This window comes from Mytilus trossulus, chromosome 7, assembly GCF_036588685.1.
Source record: "Mytilus trossulus isolate FHL-02 chromosome 7, PNRI_Mtr1.1.1.hap1, whole genome shotgun sequence".
NCBI classification, from domain to species: domain Eukaryota; kingdom Metazoa; phylum Mollusca; class Bivalvia; order Mytilida; family Mytilidae; genus Mytilus; species Mytilus trossulus.
In genome coordinates, this window is record NC_086379.1 from 15436386 (window position 1) to 15458328 (window position 21943).

Consider the following 21943-nt stretch of genomic DNA (forward strand, 5'->3'; position numbering starts at 1 on the left):
AATTGTAAATACAAGCTTCCAATCTAATTGAAAATGGAGAATCTTTACACCTTTTTTTTTTTTTTTTTTTTTTTTATAAAAAATTACATTTTTTGAAATATATACAAAAAAAATTTGAATAACATTCTTCAGTTTTATCACATAATCATTGCTGCAGCCACAGCTTCCTGAAATAGAAATAAACATTCTTAAACATATTTGTCAAAACAAGATCAAACCAATATACCGATTTATACAATTATTAGCAAAAAAGGATGATAAAATCAATGGTTGATGTGCATCATGTTTATTTTCCTTTATTAGTTGTATGAATTAATGCATTGGTTTTCTAGTTTGAAACTGTTTCACATTTTGTTATGTTCAGGCAGGGCCTTTAAAACTGGTACTGTAAAACCAGAAATTATTGCATGCTATTCTTGTGATTTTTCAACAAATGGACAAATATGCAAGATAAATAATCCCAAGATTTCAGAAAAATCTGGCCTCAAAGTTTTGCATTAGAGATTAGATTTATAAATACAAGTTCCTATTGTGATATTCAACCAGTTGCATTATTTACATTCATATAGGTTTTGCTCATTGCTGAAGGTCCTACAGTGATTGTAATTTGCTTCTCTTATTGATAGTTGAGTAGTTGGCAATCTTATAACATCTCTTTATTCTTAAATACCCAATCCAGATTACAAGTATAATTAAAACTATTAATTTGGAAAATATTTCAAAATACATGTGTTCATAAAAAAATACATGGTGAATTTAAAAGTTCATTAATCAATATTTTAGTTTCTTACCATAAAATTCAGCTCCAATGGCCGTTTCCCAGCTTCAATCCTTGCAGACAAGCTGTGGTGCTAACCTGAAATATAAAATACAAAATTGTTTTAAAGGATAACTTCTGAAATACTGTATCTATGATATATAAAATGGGTTATATATGCGATAGGTTTTGAGAACATTGGTTAGACATCAATCCAACAACACAATTCAATCCTAAAAGGAGTAGGCTTAAAAGGGTTAAGTTGGCCCTAAGATTTTTTATTTTTTTTAAATCAAGCCCAAATACTACAAATTTAACATATATATTGTTCTGGTATCATTATTGATACAAAATAAACACTTCATTTTGGCACCTGACACTATAAACTATTAAGTTATGACATCTTGATTATGCAATTCTGGTGTATTCGCAAAAGCGCCAATTAAGGTCCAATTTTTCACAATTCAGAACAGTTTTTAGCATATCCAGTAATAGTTTACGTCTTTTTATTTAAATACATGTATTACCCTTGGTTCCTATAAGTTACGAAACATTTTGGATCAAAGGTATTCTTTAAGCTTTTAGGTAAGAAAATTCACAAAATTATAGCATTTTGATAATATCTCCCAATAAAGCTAATTATGGAGACTACAATGTATTATAAAGAAGAGATTTATTTTAAGTCACATTAAGTTTCTTGAAATATATCCATTTAAGATCCCAATTGGGGCCCCTTTGATATTCTATGATAAAAGTTGAAATTTAAAATCTATTATAAGGCCATACTTTGCCAAGATACCATTGTCATATGATACTGATAAAATAAAGAGTATATACTGTTGACCAAACTCTTATAAACCTTTAACCCTAAAAAAGTCAGTATTCATTTTAAAATAATCTTATTTATAGATTATTTTTTTTTAAACAGGATTAACAATACTGGTACCTACCTACATATTAGCTGTATTTGACCACCAAGTCTTATTCCCACACCATGAAAACATGCCACAGAAAGTACCTAAAAAGAAATTAACACATTTATTAATTTTACAAACCAATTTCTATGTCAACCTAAAGATTGATTTACACATTTTTCTGATTTCTTACTTCAAGTACCAATAGTATAAAATCCACATATTTTGTAAAGATTGAAAAACAAACAAAAGTAGTCAAGGTTTATGATTTGAATTCTGCACTCAACTAATTTGAATAATGAAAATGAGTTGTCTCCCATTGAATGAACAAATCTTGCTGTTAATTGTGCTAGTCTCCCCTTGAAAGTTAATTCCTATCTTAGAATTTACTCCTGCAATTGTAATAGAAATTCTTGTTAATGTACAATCAAGGGGTACAATCAAAATTACGTGATGGATATACACACACCGGAAGTTACAGTCGAACTCGCCGCTTGAAAGGTTAGTAGTTGCATTTTCTTGTTTATATCAATTAAATTTTGATTAATAAGTTGGCACACCGAATGTCGGATAGTATGTAGTTTTAAAATACACAATTGTTTTTGCTAGAAAGCGTGCAGTTATTGAAAACACCCCGACACAGTTCCAAATTTTCAACGAATTTTTGTGTCGAAGTGTTAGCATTAACTGCACGATTTCCAGCAATGATAATTGTGTATTTCAAAACTAGATAGTATTCGACATTCCGTGCACTACCTTATTTATTAAATTTCATTAATATAAACAAGTAAATACGACTACTTACCTTTCAAGCGGTCTGCTCGACTGTTACTTCCGGTGTGTGTATATCCATCACGTGATTTTGATTGTACCCCTTGACAATGGTATCCCAAAATATTAAACTGGTAAATAAATTATTGAAAGATGTTTTTCATGCAGAAAATAAGGATGAATATGTACATTTAACAAATATTTCTAGAAAATGTATAGAAATTGTTTGACTTCAATAAACTTGCCTTCTCAATTTCATGGTAAAGCCTCAGACTTGGTTGAAAATTTTATTGACCATCTTCCTTAGAGCTGCTCTCCTGGCTGCCAGAGTGGCTGTCATCATTATCTTAATTGCAATCTTTTCGTTTTTGGTCCATTATTTATAGAAATAAATAAAAAAAATATCAGATGCACTCTCAATTAATCATGTATCTTGAAAATTTCACCAAATCAATTCTACCGATAGTGTCCCATAATTTCTCCCACCCTTAAATCTATTATCTGGAGCTCTGTTTACATTTTTTTTTATTTACAGAACTCTGAATAATAGTCATTGTTAGCTAGTTTACATCTGATATTAAACAAAAAACTTATACATATGAATATTTAAGTAAAATAATAAATTTAAAAGAATGAGGAGTTAAACAGGGGAATAATTTATTACCTCCCTTTGCCAAAAATTTCACCTGTTTAGACTCCACATCATTGCTATATCTAACAAAAATACAAGATGGTATAGCTATAATAAATAATAAATAATAAATAATTTGATATAAATTATTTAAATAATTAACAAAAATATTTAGTACATCATTGTTCACCTAGGTGGTTCACTTCCATTACTCCGATTTTCTCAACCAATTGAAAAAATGGACACCAAGATATATAACAAATCTTGCTTATTGTGGCATTTAACACTAAAAATCTGAATTAATCTTTTCTCACCAAGATGTGTTTTTTTCTATGCTTCTTGTGAAATAATCTTTTTTATAGCAAAAAACACTGCAAAAAATAAAAAACTAATGAAGAAAAAAAGAGATACATCCAACAAATCAGAAAATCAAAATGTACATTTTAACAAAATAACATTATTTTTTTTTTTTTTTTTTAGATTCTCCATTTTTAACCTTCTGGAAATGTTTGATGACACATTGACCATAATTAAGATATCAAGAGTAGATCTAAAAGTAAAATCGGAAAATTATGAAGTATCAATTTAGCCAACAACTTCCAGCTTTTGTTGAAAATGGAGAATCTTTACAATTTTTAAATTTTTTTTTTGGTAAAAAAATATGAACATTTTTTAAAACATACACAAAAATAGTCTGAATTACATTCTTTTTGGTTTCAGTTGTATTGCACAATAATTTCCTGCAGCCACAGTTGAAGTCACCTGAAAAAGAAATATACATTCTAATATCTTTCAGAACAATATTCAATGCAAAGGAATAAGTAACTAGTTAATAAATGCACTTATGATGCATAGAACAATAGAACATTGCTTTTACTTTGCTTTGAAGTGATTCTGTAGACTGAATTTACAAACAACCAGTCTTCAGTAGCAAACAAGGGATGACAAGTAGTTGGTTGTTGTTCGACGTATTTATAGATTATCGTTGAGATGACCAATGATAATCTGTTTATCGCTATTTTACCTATGACGACCTTGTCAATTTCAATGTCAATTTTGTTAGCAACGCCACGTGGTCTCCTTAGTTTCTAGCGATAATTTTTCCATCTCAAGCGAGAAGCATGATATGAAAATTATCACAAAAAAGATCAAAGGAAAAATGCACAAAATAGCGATAATTGTTATTATTTCATGGTTTCATTATAAATCAAGCTGTTGGTTTTCTTGTTTGAATTGTTTCACATTTTGCCATGTTTCTAACTTTTAAAGTTAACTGTAAGGTATATGTTTGGCTCATTGTTGAAGGCCATAGTGACCATTTGTTGCTTACATATCATTTGGTCTCTGGGAGATAGTTGTTTCAGTGGCAATCATACCACATGATGGTCCACATCCCATTCATTATACAATGTATATACGGGAACAATTTTAGAAAACTTACAGATAGTAAGATTTTCTAAGTAACTGAATAATTTTTTTATTTCCTTTATTTATCTTGATACCTCCCTTTAGATTATATCACAGTTATAGTTCAAGAAAAATTAAAGTTTACTACGTCTCAAGATCTGCATAATTAAAATATAATACTTCTTTGCATAACATTCTAGGGTATTTACATGTTCTTGGCTAAATGACTCATTAATTTATGTATTGGTTCTTACCATATTAGTCAGCTCCAATGGCCATTCTCAGCCTCAATCCTTACAGACAAGCTGATGCTAATCTGAAATATAAAGTGTTAAGTCTTACCAGAATGGTTTCAAAAGATCACTGTTACCATATGAAATTATAAAGAAATAGGTTATATATGTGTAATAGAGGCTGAGAACATATATTAACTAGATAGCAATCCAACAAACTAAATAATTAGGTTCGATATTCAAAATTACGTTATGTTTGTACTGATAAAAAAAAAATGCGTAAACTAGAAACCAAACTCTTAGAAACTTTCAAGCCTGAACCACATAAAATTTAAAAAGAATATTTAAGAACATTTATTTTATTTGAAACTGTATACTGGCACCTACCTATATACTAGCTGTATTAGACCTCCAAGTCTTATTCCCACACCATGAAAAAATCTCACAAAAAAAACCTGAAATATATGAAAATTTACAATTTATATACTTTATATTTCAATTTCCCTGACATTTACCAAACATTATTCCAATTTCTTACTATAACATAAATAACTGTAAAATCAATATAAAAGATTAAAATCAAAAACAGTAAGTCTTAAGTTTATTGATTGAATTTTCAACTCCACAAAAATAATAATTTAAATATATTCCATTGTTTATAAAGGTCAATTATGAGTTATCTCCCATTGAATGGCAAAAATAACATTTTACATTAGCAACATCAACTCTATCATATGCCCTTAATATACAATTTTTATCAAATTACTGATTGTATAGAAAATGTTTGGCTTAATTAAACTTGCCTTCTTATTTTCTTGGTGAAGCCTCAGACTTGGTTGAAGATTTATGTAACCATCTTCCTTGGAGCTGCTGCCATGGCTACTTTTCATGCTTTTCAACATAATTCTTTGTGATAACCAGTTCACTGAATCCATTTTAATATTCCAATGTCCTTTCCGTTGTATATAATCCAATATACAATTGTCCAAAGAATGTTCCAAAGCATCTAACAATATTTTCTTTTTACATTCATGGCAGCATGGAAGTAATTCTCAATATAAAAAATAATTGTTTGAACTCATACATAAAACAGTAAAAATATCAGATGTGCTTTTATACATGTAACTTGAATTTTGAAAATTGACCAAATGTTTTTTTTTAAATACCCACAATTTCTCTTTCCATTTTTATTTAGAACTATGTTTACATTTTTTTTATTTACATAGCTCAAATTATTGCTCTTATATTAGTTAGCAGACATCTGATATGTAAATACCTATAAAGAGGTTATAAAAAAAGCTCAGAATATTTATTGGCTAACACCTATAAATCACAAACATTTTTTTAATATTTTGGAGCATAGTTTAATAAAATTTCCCTTGTTTTAAGTTTCTCTTCACACACATCATAAGTATGAAAATAATTCTACAAAAATTGATCATAGCCTGAAGTAGCTCAGTTGTGCAAGTTCATATTTTCCATCAACAAAGGAGAATGGTCTTTACTGAAATTTAAATATATGGAAATATAAAAGGTCAAACATTTGTGATGACGATTAACCTTAATCAATTTGCATGCTCATCATGTGAGTTCTAAACAAAAATTGTTACATTCTTACAAAGGTTTAAATAAAAATCTCCTAATTCAAGAATAGAAAAAATTATAACTGCAGGAGTTGATTACACAAACGAGTACTGTCTGTAAATTTTAATAAAATTTCACAAATTTCGGGAAAATGGGGGGAAATTTCTCAACCAGTTTCATACTAGGAATAACACAACTTCAACGTGAGTGCAATCTTCCTTTGAAGTTTCAATGGTAAAAGAAACGCTGATAATATAAAATACAAATATAATACAAAATAGTGGTATGTTGTAAGAAATCTTTACATTTAGGATAAAATTTAGGATGAAATATTGTAAACTCAAAAAATCCTGTTTCTTTAAATTAAAAAATAATTGTCCAAATTCAAATTCCATGTAATAAAATCATTAAACTAGAATAGTTGAAGGAAATAGTTTCAAAATTTACAATTCAAAAGTAACATTTTTGTTCCCAAATTAAGTTTGATACATGAACCATATTAATCGGTTATGTCAAAATTTGTTTTTCATAAGAATGCTTCCAAAAAACTTAAGAGAAGAGAAATCACTGATATCTTGACATTAATAGAGATGGACTGACACAAGGTAAACTTTGGGAATGACTGGTTCCTTAAATGGAGGATAACAGTCAGAACTAGCTCCTGTCAATACACAAGACAGGAAACACCTCTTTTCTGCCATTTGGAAACAAATCCCATGTAATAACGTAAATAGTTTTTTCCATCTTCAAATGATAAAAAAGCAATTATTCTTCCCCAGGGGTGGTTCCAGCCATTTTTAAAGAGATGGGGCTCCCACCCAGGATAAAAGGCAGGGTTCAAACTAGGTTCTGTTCTCATTAATTGCAACCAAAAAATTTGTACAGGTTCTGCAGATCCCAGTGTCTCGCTTACTTTTGCTGTTAATCCCAGGCTCAAAAAAAAATGAGGGGGGGGGGGGGGGGAATATCAATAAAAATATTCCTCTCAGACTATCATTTGATTATAAGAAGCTTCTGTCCAAGTTTGGTAAAAATCCAGAATAGTTTATGAATCTAATAATTGTTTTAAAAACTTTTAACTTCAGAATATAAGGTTAACTAAGTCCATTAAAAAGCAAAATACGGAAAAACAGGAAATAAGTTTTAACTATTTTTTGTCTAGATACTAGCTTTTGATCATAAACAAGCTTCTGTCTAAGTTTGTTACAAATCCAGAATATTTGAAGAAAGTTATTAAAATTTGTAAAACTTTAGTGAATGTATTGTATCCTGGCATTTATAAGTAGAATATGGAAAAATTAATTTGTTTCATTTACAAAATTTACTTCTGGGTACTATCTTATGATCATATACAAGCTTCGGTGGAAGTTTTAGAAATCCAGAATAGTTTTAGAAAGTTATAAAAATTTCAAAAAACTTAAACTAAAGAGTGAATTTTTGTGATCGCCAATGATGACGCTGCTGACAGAATGTAGGATGGCTAAGTCTCATGTTTTTTTCAATAAAAGTTGAAGGCTCGACAAAAAGTATTAATGGTTTAAAAAGAATGTTAAATAAAATTTGTTGAATAGTGTTTAATCAAATTTTGCAGAGGTACATGCTTCCAATTGGCTTCCCTCAGAGTTACATGCCTCTAATTGGGACCGCGCTGCCAGGGGTACTGCTTCTAATTAGCTTTAGCAGACAGAGGTATATATGTACTGCTTCAAATCAGCTTCGCAACAAGACAGAGGGTATGTGCTCCCAATTAGCTTCACTAAGAGGTACATGCTTCCAATTGGCTTCGCTCAGACAAACGTACTGCTTCCAGTGTCGAAATGGTACGATATGCAAGTCTGTACTATATCCAGCCTAGTAAATGGTACATAATTGCAAGTCAAATGTCGTCCAAATATACAAAAACATATTTTATTTAACATTCTTGATCTAGTTTATTTTCGCATCTACCTTCACTCTCCTATTTATAATTTATCCTGATGGTGACATTGTGAAATGCAAATTATCATTACAGGATTCTGCAGTTCCCTATAGTTTCAATCCTGATGAAGGTGCCATAGGATCCAAAATATGGCTATCTTATCAAATTCACTTTAGCAATCCCTTAATTTTTTTTTATTATCTTTTGATTAAAAGAAGCATGTCCTAGTTCTGTCAAAGTTTGGTAAAAATCCAGAATAGTTTATGAATTTAATAAATATTTTAAAAACTTTAACAGCAGACTGAATGTTATGTTAACTTGAAGAAAAACTAAGTCAGTTATAAGTGAAAAATACAGAAAAATGGAATTTTATTTTTACAAAATTTACTTCTGGGTACATGTACTATCTTATCATCATAAACAAGCTTTGGTCCAAGCTTGGTACAAATGCAGGAGAGTTTAAGAAAGTTATCAAAGTTTTTAAAACAAACCACAGAGTGAATGTAATATTTCCCAGGAGAAAAACTAAGTCCAGTTACAAGTAAAATACGAAGAAATGGAATTTTATTTTTACAATATTTACTTCTGAATACTATCTTATGATCATTTACAAACTTCTGTCCAAGTTTGGTATAAATCCAGGATAGTTTAAGAAAGCTATTAAAATTTTAAAAACGTTAACCACAGAGTGAATATTTGTGGACGATGCCAATGACGGAATGTAGGATCGCTATGTGTCACTTTTTCAACTTAAGTCAAAGGCTCGACAAAAGGAGGATCCAACCTCTCCAGAACTTCCACCCTCTGAATCTACCACTGCCCCTAAAGTATGGTACATGATCTAATTTGAACCTGCTTAGTTATAAAAAAGAAGATGAGGTATGATTGCCAATGAGACAACTATCCACTATCCACTAAAGACCAAAATGACACAAACATTAACAATTATAATATGTTTAAAGTGAATATTGTATGCAATTTTTAAAAGAAATATAAGGGGAATTTCGAAAAGAAATGTCAAAATCTTGTCATGATGAGTAATTGTTAAATGTGACGAAAAAGTTAAAATTAAAAATAGTTGTTAATTATGTACTGATAATTATAAACCAAATAGTTATACCAAACATTTTTAAGAATTACACTGATTTTAGAAAAATATGATGCCAAATGTCATTTTTAGAAATTTCTTAATTAAATTAAATTTGAAACAAGTTATCTCCCTTGCTTAAAAGTAAAAGTTTTCAGCTGTGTAAAGACAAAGCAAAGAAACAAACAACTATTTCGCTTAAATACAACATTCGAGGCTAATTGATGAAACTTGATTACAAATATTTTTCAAGCAAAATGTGAATACTGTGGATTCCTTATTATTGACAGTTTTTTTTATTATTATTATTCATGTGAATGACAAATTTTAGGTTTTCACAAAATTATTTTTTGGGGGATTTGTATGGAGAATTTGTAAAATGTCTGAATGAAAGCATATTATTGGGGGTTAGAGTTAAAAATGAACCCAAGAATGATATATTTGAAGCAAAATAATTAGATACTTCTGTTTAATACTAGGGATTTTTATCTAAATAACTCTGGGAAATGATGATAGTTTCAGATAAATAAGAATGAAGGTTTAAGGGGGGTATTTGAAATGATTTAAATACTTGTTCTTCCCACTTGGTCAAAGCATTAAGTGAATTTAATTTAAAAGGTAGATTATAATTTTGAAATGTTACTTTTACTTCACCATTATCTTGTTAGCAATCAGTGCTTTTAAGAAACAGATACCCTGAAATAATTTTGATGACGCTTAAGTATATAACATTTTGATTAATTTTTCACAATAAGGTATTTGAATTCAATCTAAGATACAAATATATTTTTAATATTTTGGTTTCCAATACATCATAATATGTCAAATATAATTTAGAATTTGTTTAAAGACCTTTGTTTTTGACATTGTTTCGAAAATTATAAAACTTTTTTACAGATTTAAGCTCAAAATTATAATTTTTTTAATACTTAAATTACCAAACAAATATCAAATATTTTCATTTCAGAATTACATATAAAGATTCCCTCAAAAGCAGAACACCATATCCTGAACACTTGAAAACCATGACACCATTCAAAGAACCAATGAAAAAACAAAAGAAACAACCAGACCCTAGCAACTGCAAGCTACTCCAAAGAGAAACTATGTTAGTAATAGATAAGAAACGCAGCGCTCTGAGCTCAATGTATTTCTGAAATGGTCATTTGATATTTGCTTAGTCTTCCAAAAAAAAATCAAGATGAACATTAATGTTCAGCTATGAAACTTTAAATGCAGATGACAAACTTTAATTTAGTTTCAAGTACAAATGTACTGTTATTCTCCAATTTGACAATCAAGATGTATTGAAAAACAGTAAAATATTTAGGGAAGTTGTTAAATTACAAAACTGAAATTTCAGTTTTATCATTTAAACGAGTGTATCACCAAAAACTGCATGAATTGTTTTGAAAATTTCAACCACCCGAAAGCACTAACAATGCAAACAAGACAATGTTTAAAAATGTTTTATAAATATCTGTTGATCATTTGATCCAAGGACCTTAAACTGTTTTACAACCTAATAAACCTCATCCTAAGTTATTTCAACTATCACCCTTTCTGCATTGATCAATTTGATAAAGAAATTAAATAAATGGGCGTTCCACTCTGGGTTAATCTCCAACCTCTTTTTTAGCTTCAAATGTTGTTGCATATATAAGTATGGAGATTTGTCACATTGGCACTCATACCACATCTTCCTATATATATCAATTTAACTATTTAAATTGATGGGCAAACCATTTTGCTGCATTTCAGAAGAAAATCTTGTTCAATGGTTAAATAGTGTTGTAATCAAATTAAATCAATCTTCTTTCACGGTTTTATCATTTAATATCCAGTTTTTAATGTATATTATAATTTGTATGCCTGAATCTTTTTTTGAGTTTTTTTCGGTCAAATTTCTAACTTGGTTGTTCACATGAAATGCTTAATAAAAATCTCTGTCATTTATGTATTCAAGCTGAATATGTTCTCAAAAAAAAAACTTTTTGGTAATTTTTAAATATGAAATGAAAATTATTCCAGAATCCACCGACAAGAATCAAATAAGTACCACTTGTATTTATATCGGCATATTTATCTCAATATTTTTAAATTATGAGAAGGTGTCCATGGCTTTAATTAATCAAATTATTATTTGGCTACAGTTATAAATTATTGGATGAAAACTTTTACAACAAAAAAAAATTGCTCGACATAATCTTCCAGAATCGTTGATGGTGAATGTTTGGGATAATCATAAATATTTTTTTTTATTACAATATCAACTAATTTCAGAAATTCAAAATCTTATTCAATTAATCTGAACCAAACCATATTTTCCCCAATTACTAAATACTTTGCAGACATATCTTAATTTTCAAGCAGTTTTTTACCACTTCCCAAGGGTAAAATATACATGAATTTGATCTTGGCATAGTGTACCTGAATTTAACTTCACAAATTTAGAGCAAAATTGCATCATTTGTTGAAATACCATATCGTATTGATACCCTTATTTTATACAACTTGCCTCCTCTTCTAATTTAGTGAATTTTTATTTCGCTACTCAGTGGCAGAATCCAGAACTTTTCATGAGGGGGCCCCCTCTAGTCATACTACAGTGATTCCTTATATAATCAACCAAAAGGAGTATGTTCGATAAGGTCCTAAAATGGCCCCCTTTTTAGCGTAAATTTCAAATTCAGATTAATCGACCAATATCACGATAAATTACAGCTAATCCATTGACTAGCTAGGATATACACCATTTTGTTGGAAATTTTACGTTTCTGTTCATTATGACGTCACAAGTTGAACTCATATTGATTTTCACGAAAAAATCAATGAAAATGGGTAAATTTCCATAGATTATTGGACAGGAAATATAGAGCGCATACGTCGACAACAAAGATCTTTTAAAATAATGTTTGTGAAGACATTTCACACGTCTTATTGGAATCTTAAGCTTGTCGACGCCTGCGCTCTATGTTTCCTGGTCCTTCATTTGGTTGCAATCTGGCTTATTTTGACAAATTTCACCAAAATCCCTTATTTTGACCTTTTTGGGATGTAAAAATAAACGTGTTAGAAGTAAACTTTGACAAAAACAGTTCTGTGTAACTTTCTAACATGTCTTTAAGGCAACTTGAAACAGTTATTGTCTTGTTACTATGAACTTTATAATTGGGGCCAAATATGGCTCTTACCGAACTTACTCCTTTACCCACAAAAGGGGGGGCAAGGCTCCCTGGATCCACCTATGCTACTGTCATTCAAGATATCAGTGTTTTCATGTAAACCCGAATCATAATTTGTCATTTTACCTTATATTTTCTGTAAAAAAACAATACATTATTATATTCTGGAACAGTTCAATTGTAAAAACTCTAAGAAGCATATCTTAATTTTCTAAAAAAAAAATATAGAAATTTTTTATTTGTAATCTTTTATTTAACACATTTATTAATTGGTTATGCATGAAAAAGGTTTGAACATTTATTTTCATATTCGTTGATTAAAGTAAATTAACATTTCCAATAAAAAAAAAATTATTCAAGAAATTATTTACTAATTATTTTTGATAGTCGAATGGAATTTTCAAAAAATTTCAATATGTAAAACATTTTGAAGAAAGAGATGAAAAACACATAAAAATTTCATGTTGCATTTTGACAATTTTTGATAGAATAAATGCAGCACAGAATGAAAAAAAACCATTTTACTTACACAAGTAGTAGATAAGTTAACATATCAAATACTTGCTAACATTCTGTGGTGTCTGAGATCACCCTTTTTTTTGTTTTGGTTGGTGCTTGGTGTCAGATCATTCCTGGTCTTTGGTAAGGTTGTTGTGCCTGAAAGCATCCCTGATCTTTGGAAAGGTTGGTGCATGGTGTCTGAGATCATCCCTGGCTATTTAGTTTAGTTGGTTGCATGGTGCCTGAAAACCTCTTAGGTCTTTGGTTGGGTTGGTGCTTTTTGCCCTAGTTCATGTCTGTTCTTTGTTTTGGTTGGTGCTCAGTGCTGGAGATCATCCCTGGTCTTTGGTTGAATTGGTGCTTGAGAATCTCTCGGGTCTTTGAATGGGTTGTTGCTGTATAATATTTTGTTGTCAGTGTAGACAATTTTCCGTCACTTTTTTTGGTTATGTGTTGTCTTTTTTCACCACATGGTTTGAGATTGTACCTCTTGTTGATCAAAATATCTGACTGTTTTGTTTGAATTTTGAGGATAGTAGTAAAAATACTATTAGAGATATGCTATTCCCAGATGTTCCAGGACATGGATACCTTCATGATTACACTGTGTGTGCTGCTTCCTTGAAAAAAGGTGAAAACAAGATGTCTCATGTTAAATTTTGTGAGGTAGGATATTTCTCGTGTTCCAGGGTGTTCTCAAATTACACCAGTTAATACTTCTGATTGATTTGTTCTATGGTTTTATCTCATTGACAAAAATACACAGAGACAAAAATAATAAATACTGCATACCTATACATCTTCGTAAGAACTCTGAAATAGATATGAAGAAGAAAGATTAGTTATTTGCACTTCCATAAAAGAAATCTACATGCCACTCTTCTTCTGTCACAACATAGCCAAACTCTAGGGTGTATGACTGAGGTTGCATCTACAACAAAAACAAATTTGTAAATTATTAGTGTTTGAGAATGTTGGTGTCACTTCCATCAAATGAGTCCATGACTGAAACATCCTCTCGGCTGCATCTGCAAAAATCTGTAGTGTCGTGGAGAACGTTGTTGTCACTTTCATCAAACGGGCCCTTTAACAAGCTCATGGTAGAGTGATCTTGTTACTATTGTATAGTGCTGCGGAAACTCTGCGCTACCCTCCCTGGCCTAGTACAACGGAGTCTATCCAACGTCTATGACTGTAACATCCCACTGCTGCAATCTGCGAAAAACAAAATGATAGAATTAATAATCTGTTGTTGAACTCTGAAATGAAATAAAAATACATATACAACATTACACATATAAGAAAAAAATCAATTAAACTTTATTTTATTTTCTTTGAGGTAAATTTCAAAAATTAAATACATATTTTTTTAATTTAACTTTGGTATCTTCCTTTTTTTTATGTAGCTCTTGTTGACCATTATACCAGACTGTTTTAACTATTAGAGGTATTGTATTTCTAGAAGTTCAAGGACATGCATACATTCTTGACTACACTGTGTGCTGCTTCAATGAAAAAAGGTGAAAATAAGATGTCGTGTTAAATTTTTATGAGGTAGGATATTTTTTGTGTTCCAGAGTGTTCTCTCTCAAATTACACTAGTCAAACTTATTTCTTCTGATCGATGTACTGTTCTTTGGGTTTTAACTCATTGACAAAAATACACCAAAAGACAAAAAATAATAAATATTTTATACCTATGCATCTTTGTAAGAACTCTGAAATGGATATAAGTAGAAAGATTAGTAATTTGTCACTTCCATAAAAATGGACATACAGAAGTCTATATGCCACTCTTCTTTTGTCACAACATAGCCAAACTCTAGGGTGTATGACTGAGGTTGCATCTACAACAAAAACAAATTTGTAAATTATTAGTGTTTGAGAATGTTGGTGCCACTTCCATCAAATGAGTCCATGACTGAAACATCCTCTCAGCTGCATCTGCAAAAACAAATCTGTAGTGTTGTGGAGAACGTTGGTGTCACTTTCATCAAACGGGCCCTTTAACAAGCTCATGGTAGAGTGATCTTGCTACTATTGTATAGTGCTGCGGAAACTCTGCGCTACCCTCCCTGGCCTAGTACAACGGAGTCTATCCAACGTCTATGACTGTAACATCCCACTGCTGCAATCTGCGAAAAACAAAATAATAGAATTAATAATCTGTTGTTGAACTCTGAAATGAAATATAAATACATATACAACATTACACATAGAAAAAAATCAATTAAACTTTATTTTCTTTCCTTTGAAGTAAATTTCAAAATTAAATATTTCTTTTTTAATTTAACTTTTTCTTTATTTTCCCACAAAATTTAGCTTTGTAAATGTTGTAAAAATACACAAATTATTAGTCTGTTTCTTTTGTTACCTTTTCTGAAGTTGGACACAGACTTCTTTTTAATGAGTTTTACGGTGCAAATTGCTGTGTTTGTTTTTTCTACATTGGCTCATAGAGGTATAAGTGTGGGTTGAGATCTCTCAAAACATGTTTAACCCACTGCATTTTTGCACCTGTCCCTTGTTAGAAGCCTCTGGACCTTGTTAGTCTCGTAGGTTTTTTAATTTCAGTTCATTTTAATATATGTTTGAGTTTAGTATGACATCCACTTTCACTGACCTAGTGAACATTTTTGTGTAGGGGTCAGCTGAAGCCTGCCTCCAGATGCTGGATTTTCTTGCTGAGTTGAAGAGTCATTAGTTGATTCAGCTGTCTTTTGCTCTTTGGTTGGGTTGTTGTCTCAGACATAATTCTTTTGTATAAGATTTGTACTTTGCAAATAATTGCACTCAAGTGAGTAAAAAATTGAAGCAAAAACATTTGAGTTTTACCACTGAAATAATATTTTTTGTTGGCAAAACCGTTTTATTTTGACATTCTGTTCTTTTTATTATCTGACCAAGCTGAGCAACCATCTACTACAATGGTTCTTATTAAATGTTGTATGCATACAGACCAAAATGAGGTTGAATTGTGGTTTTGGAAAAAAATATGAAATCAGCAATGCTTTTCAGATCATTTTTACCAATTTAACTATAAAAATGACTGTTAATAATTACAAGTCATTTCTTCATTATTCCACTTTTATTAATATTTATAAAAAAAACAAAGTGCTGTTATTGTTTATCTAAATCATTGCAAATGCCTCTTTAAGTGATAAATTATCTAAATGTATTTTTTTTTAAGCAGAAGGTGGCTAAAATACACAAGATAATGATAATTAAGTAATTTTTATAACAATTTGAAGCTCCTACCTAAGCTTAGGAATTTGATGGTTTCTTTAATGTTTTTTGAGTGAAAGTGACAAGCTCCAGGGGAGGATCCAGCCATTTTAAAAAGGGGGGTTCCCAACCCAGAGTAAAGGGGGGAGGGGTGGGGGAGTCAAACTATATGCTCCCATTCAAATGCATTGATAGGCCCCAAAAAGGGGGGTTCCCAACCCAGATTAAAAGGGGGGGTCCAACTATATGCTCCCATTCAAATGCATTGATGGGCCAAAAAAAAGGGGGGTTTCAAATTCCAGACCCCCCCCCCAACCCCTGGATTCACCACTGAGCTCATTGTGTAAAAGGCATATTCTATTGTGCAAACCATAAGCCTTGCTATCAACAATAAATTTGGTGAAAACTTGATCAAAAATGAAAGTCAAATCTTCTTATCACTAAAAAAAGGTTATATTGCCTTTTGTTCAAACTCATTTACACTCTGACGAAACTAAAAAAAAAATCAGTCAAAGTCAATCAAATGTTTAGCATTGACAATGCATATAACATTTCAATGGAACTAACGTACATAAGGTTCTTTGTGACTCAAGAGGTGAAAGCCCATAAAACTACTAACAATGACGAAATGCTTTCCATGTCTCCAACAAAGTTGTCACTAGTACCATCCAACTTCAATCAACATTGTGTTTGTCTTAGTCAAAGTCAAAGTGCAGTGCTAGTGAAATTGTCTCAACAGAGTAGAAATGAGTAAAAAATGTTTTTGAAGATACTTGAACATTTATAAAATTATATTTATTTCAAGATGTAGGACACACGTTTGGACATTTTAGTGTGCTGATTAGGGTCTCCATGCTGTGGTATTTTGTTAGAAGAATGGCATCCTACATCTTAGTCTTGGAATTTATTTTGAAAAATGAAGAAAAAAATCTTTTGTTGATTGTAAGCATGGCAAAAGGCAAAACAATTTCTGTATTTCTTTTATCTTAGTTATCAATTATATATGTGAGGGGGATAGGACCTATATTGGGACTCAGGAATCTGGTATTTTAAAGCACAGGATTTAGGGATTGACCCCTTCAGGATAAAGTTTTTTTTTTTTAATTTCTTGATGTCAGGATCTAAATTTATTTAAATTTCGAGAGCTCAGGATTTTGTGTTTTTAAGCCCGGGATTTCGGGATCAGGACCCCTCTTTAAGTTTTCAGAATTATTCCATGTGGTCAGAGTTATCTCCCATTGATCAAACAACTCCATATTTACTTACATTGTTAAATTTTGAAAAATGACCAGAGCAACTGAATTAATTCTAAAGACCATTCAGGTAGTGGCCATTTTCCTCAATGATAAGAGTGACATTTTTCTCTTGTTGGGGAGTCAAGATTTCCATTATTTTTTTCAACCATAAATTGGCTTATTTAAAATTTGAAACCCCTCAATTTGAAAAGTTTTCTGTATGAAATTTTGTCGTTAAATGGTTAGGCATTGCACAAAACAGGCTCAAGCTTTATTTAATAAAAAAATTTCACCCTGCAACATGCTCATGTGCTTAGGTCAGATATTTGTGTGTATGTAAGTTATTTGTCAGTCTGTTCATTTTATTCACAAATATTTTAGACTTTGGATGATTTACAAGTTCACGTATTGTATAAACATCAGACTATAGTTGAAACCTCTAGATGGTTTTGGTTATTTATTTTCCTTTGGTCACTGTCTTGTTGGTGTATACCCTTGATCCCCCATTTTCCATAATGATGCTTAATATTTAACCAACAATAAGAATACTCACCAAGTATAATTTAAGATGAGGTTCTTACCATACTCTTTGGTAACCCCAAATATACTTAATACATTGCTTTATACTCTTCAAGGTCATACGGTTCTTCTTTCTGCTCAGTTGTTTGGTCCCTACAAAATATCATTTTATTTTAATATATGAAAGGATTGAAACTCAAAACTGTATTGTTCATCCTTTTTTAATAAAATGTTTATTCAGTCACATGTTTTCCTTGGTACATCTCCTTTAATCAATGCCATATTTCACCTCATTTCTAATATATTTATTTCAAGAAAGATAAAATTAAACACCACTATTATCCTATAAAACAAACCTCAAAATTTTAACCAATACATACCTGAGTAATCATTTCCAATGCTGTAAAGCTTCATCATAAACTGATTGATGAAATGCAGCTGGCTGATTTTCTAATCATTGTAATGTTGACTATAGTCTGATTCTCTAATCATTGTAATGTTGACTCTAGTCTGATTTTCTAATCATTGTAATGTTCACTGTAGTCTGATTCTCTAATCATTGTTATGTTGACTATACAGTCTAGGTGTCTGTAAGTCTTCACATTTCTCTGGTTCAACAATTCATCAAAATTAGACTGTTGCATTTTGTGGATAATAGTCTTGTAAATTCTCTGAAAAACCAAATGTAATTAACTTTTATATAAAAAATGTATTCAGAAGGTATTGCCAACAAATTCAGTTGGTACACTGTCAGTCTCCTAGACATATACATGAATGTGTCCCATATTCCTGTTGTTGTAGGTAGATACTATTTGGAAGCAATACCTGGTCAAGTTACATGGATCTTTCAACTTGAAATGCATGATATATTTGCCACAGGGGGTTATGCACCCACAATCAATCATGAATTTTACCATGGTTACAGAACTTATAGTTACAGTTCGATGATGTTTATACAAGAGTAAAAGCTTGAAAACATAACAACTCTAATAAATCAATAAACTTAAAGAAATGGGGTAAAGTCATCATATTGTAATTTCACATGCAACATGAAAAATTAGTGAAATCATTCAATTCTCCAAAAGTAATTTTCTGGAACTTTTAAAATCTAAAATCCAACACAGATCACATTGAATCAATTAATTGCCTTAAAATTCTTTCAAACATATTTCATGTCCCCTAATATTCTAATGAAACAAGAATGTGTCCATAGTACACGGATGCCCCACTCACACTATAATTTTCCATGTTCAGTGGACCGTGTAATTGGGGTCAAAACTTTAATTTGAAATTAAAATTAATAAGATCATATCATAGGGAACATGTGTACTAAGTTTCAAGTAGATGTGAATTTAACTTCATCAAAAACTACCTTGACCAAAAACTTTAACCTGAACTTTGCACTTTCATTTTCTATGTTCAGTGGACCATGAAATTGGCATCAAAACTATATTTGGCATTAAAATTAGAAAGATCATATCATAGGGAACATGTGTACTAAGTTTCAAGTAGATGTGACTCAGTTTAACTTCATCAAAAACTACCTTGACCAAAAACTTTAACCTGAACTTTGCACTTTCATTTTCTATGTTCAGTGGACCATCGTAGGTGGGGCATAAAATTCCTAGGTCTTTGTCCAAGTAAAAATCAATTTAAACTGATTTGGCTTCTAATTCTAACCTATTGATCACACGACCATATATCGGTTCAAATTCTAACCTTTTGATCACATGACCATATAGGTGTTACACAACAATCTACTCATTTCACACTTTAGTAACTGGCTGTGCAGAAAAATATCTACTGACAAAGGACATACTGCAAATAAATTATGTAACTGAACTTTACTCAGATCAATAACAAAAACGTGAAAAAAAGTGTTAAAACAATTGAGATTAAACCATGTACATAATATTTATTACCACCAAAACGGCTGTAAGTAAATCGAGGATCAAGGACAATATAATGGAGAATCAAGTCTTCTACTTTTTGAATTATGGCTTTATCATCTTTATAAAATACAAATAGACTGCATCTACTATAAACTTGAAAACTGTAAACTTGAAATATAATTCCATGTATCAGTAAAATACGAAAAAGTAAAATAAATATTTTCAAATCTTTGCTATCGATAGTTGAGCAAAAATATGTCATCTGCATTTTCAGTTGGTGAAACCTTTTCAAACATCACGATACTTGCTACAGCATCGACTCAGGCACTTGTTTTGTAGTAACCAGTGCATGCTCTAGTTTTGTTTTTTTTTATTTATTCCGATGTCAATGAACACGATTGATTGTTGGTTACTTGGTGTCCAGTGGCAAATATTTCATGCATATTCAGGACGATCAATGAACACGAGCCAACTTATTAAATTTCATCAGATAGTCTTCTATATCATATCTTAATTTTTCGAAAAAGATTTCAAAAGTCGTATTTTGATCCATATTTTTAATAATGAAAATAATCTGGGAAAATACCAAGGGGTTAATATCTACCTTGAGTATGTGTGGTTTCACGAACAGTTCAAATCAAATCTTTTGCTTCTGTAAACTGCATGTGTCCATCTTGTTCGTTTGAAGACAAAGTGCTATTTGAAACACTTCGGCGGGAAGTTTTCCACTGGTCAACAATGAAGGGTCTAAAAACTCCAAACCAATGAAAACTCACAAAATAAGACACACCCTCGGTATTAAAACTGCTCACAAAATTTATTTGACAACAGCTAGCCTTTTTTAACAATCATGAAAATTTAGATCTCAAATCGAGCATAAAAAGGTGTGATAATACATTTGATATAAAAATGACTTGTAAAGATCTTTTTTATCCTAAAGACTCATGAAATTAAGATACCCTGGCATTTTATACATACAAATGATAAACAGTTACAAATAATAAATAAGAAACAACACGAACTCCATTAAAAAAGTTACAATTAAATATGTATCATAATCTAGTTGTTCTTTATCACTTAGATCACATTTTTTTTTCCAGATCCATCAATAGAACAAACACTACCAGCTTCAATTGGCAACTTGTGAATTCCACATCTAAATTTATTAATAGTATACATCATTTCAGGTGGGGAAACAGAGAGATATTTCTCAAAACCAAATTCAGTCTTACAATTCTATAATTAATACACTTAGGTGAGTTAAATATTTGTGCTTTCCAATTTTCAATAAATTTTTCACGAAGAAACTTGTCTTGACAGAATAACATTTCTTTCCATAGTTTGGTTATTCCTACAATGATTATAACCACATTCAAGTAAAATTTCGTTGATACATGGTAACCATTTAGAGTGATACACATCATCTTCGTCAAGTCTATTATGAAATGTGTTTATTAAGTATGTTTAAAGTATATGATGTATATTGTATCTAATCAGCCCTTCTGTATTTCACAGTTTTTTTTTTAATTTATTCAACAAATTTCGCTTGTCCAGGTGTCAATATCGATAAGTAGTTTGTTAATTGCGTGCCGTGTGCAGAACGTCGCCCCTCTTCTAAAAAAGGACGGTATAAAAACTATTTTTCATATAAAATCTTGCAAACGATTGTAGTCCAATTATAATACTCGTTACATTGTTCTTTGGTATATTTAGAATCCGTAATAAACCTTAATTATCTGGAAAATGAGATAATGAATTATCTGACGGTATTTTTAAAAAATAATCTGGCAAACGAGTGTCGTCCAATCAGAACACTCGTTACATTATTCTTTGGTATTTTTAAAACTGAATTATCTGGAAAATGAGATAATGAATTATCTGAAATTCAGATAATCAATTATCTGCAGATAAATTAGGATTATCTGAAAATCGTTCAGATAAACCTATCTTTTCTTAATATTTTTCAAATAAACCGGGATTTTCTCCAGATAATGAATTTTCTGTATTATCTGAGATAAACTAGGATTTTTTCGAATTTGAATTAAGCTGAGATAAATAATCTAAGTTTATCTGAGATAAACCGG

The 21943-nt window shown here is 30.6% G+C and overlaps 3 long non-coding RNA genes across 4 annotated transcripts; all 3 read right to left on the bottom strand.

Annotated features, from left to right (window-relative positions):
* Window positions 1-40: 40 nt before the first annotated feature.
* On the bottom strand, window positions 41-20620 carry LOC134724686 (uncharacterized). Of its 2 annotated transcripts, none has more exons than XR_010108478.1 (4): window positions 20464-20620; window positions 1708-1775; window positions 792-856; window positions 41-167 (listed from the first exon to the last, which is right to left on the bottom strand). It is a non-coding gene; the product is annotated as an uncharacterized LOC134724686 (long non-coding RNA). The 2 variants fall into 2 exon arrangements; XR_010108477.1 differs by lacking the exon at window positions 20464-20620 and adding an exon at window positions 2477-2680.
* Window positions 3688-5173, bottom strand: LOC134724685 (uncharacterized). Its single transcript, XR_010108476.1, has 3 exons — window positions 5101-5173; window positions 4735-4796; window positions 3688-3835 (listed from the first exon to the last, which is right to left on the bottom strand). It is a non-coding gene; the product is annotated as an uncharacterized LOC134724685 (long non-coding RNA).
* Window positions 13471-18061, bottom strand: LOC134724687 (uncharacterized). The gene is made up of 3 exons (XR_010108479.1): window positions 18002-18061; window positions 14686-14706; window positions 13471-13801 (listed from the first exon to the last, which is right to left on the bottom strand). It is a non-coding gene; the product is annotated as an uncharacterized LOC134724687 (long non-coding RNA).
* Window positions 20621-21943: the final 1323 nt, after the last annotated feature.